The sequence below is a fragment of the Jatropha curcas genome, chromosome 4 (assembly GCF_041381405.1).
Source record: "Jatropha curcas cultivar XTBG-Jc1 chromosome 4, XTBG_Jcur_1.0, whole genome shotgun sequence".
In the NCBI taxonomy this organism is placed as follows: Eukaryota; Viridiplantae; Streptophyta; class Magnoliopsida; order Malpighiales; family Euphorbiaceae; genus Jatropha; species Jatropha curcas.
Window position 1 is genome coordinate 9653428 of NC_143154.1, and position 594 is coordinate 9654021.

Genomic DNA, 594 nt, shown 5'->3' on the forward strand with positions numbered 1-594 from the left:
TAGCTAAGGATTAGGATTTAGCAAATCTAAACCAACTAAGGATATGACTAACAAAATCATAACAACTTAAGGATTTGGATATCTAATCCAAATCTACTAAAGATTAGCTAAATCTAAACAAATCTAGGATAAGGATTAACTAATCCAAACAAACTAAGGATAAGGAATAATTAATCCAAACCAACTAAGGATAAGGAGTAATTAATCCAAACCAACTAAGGATAAGGAATAATTAATCCAAACCAACTAAGGATAAGGACTAACTAATCCAAACAAACTAAGGATAAGGAATAATTAATCCAAACCAACTAAGGATAAGGAATAATTAATCCAAACCAACTAAGGATAAAAATTAAAAGGGTGGCCCAATTTATTGGTGGCCCAACCCATTAACAACATTACAACTCAAAACTAACAAAAATGGGCTAACTTATTACGCCAAAGTTAGGCTCTAGTATGGCCAGGGCATGCCATATGCTGGAATTTTAGATTCCAAGAAACTTAGGTGTTCTCCATGCTTCCTTTAGATCTATGGTTGAGTGGTAGCGATTCCGTATCATTTCCCCTTTCCTCGAAAAGATTCATCCTCGAATC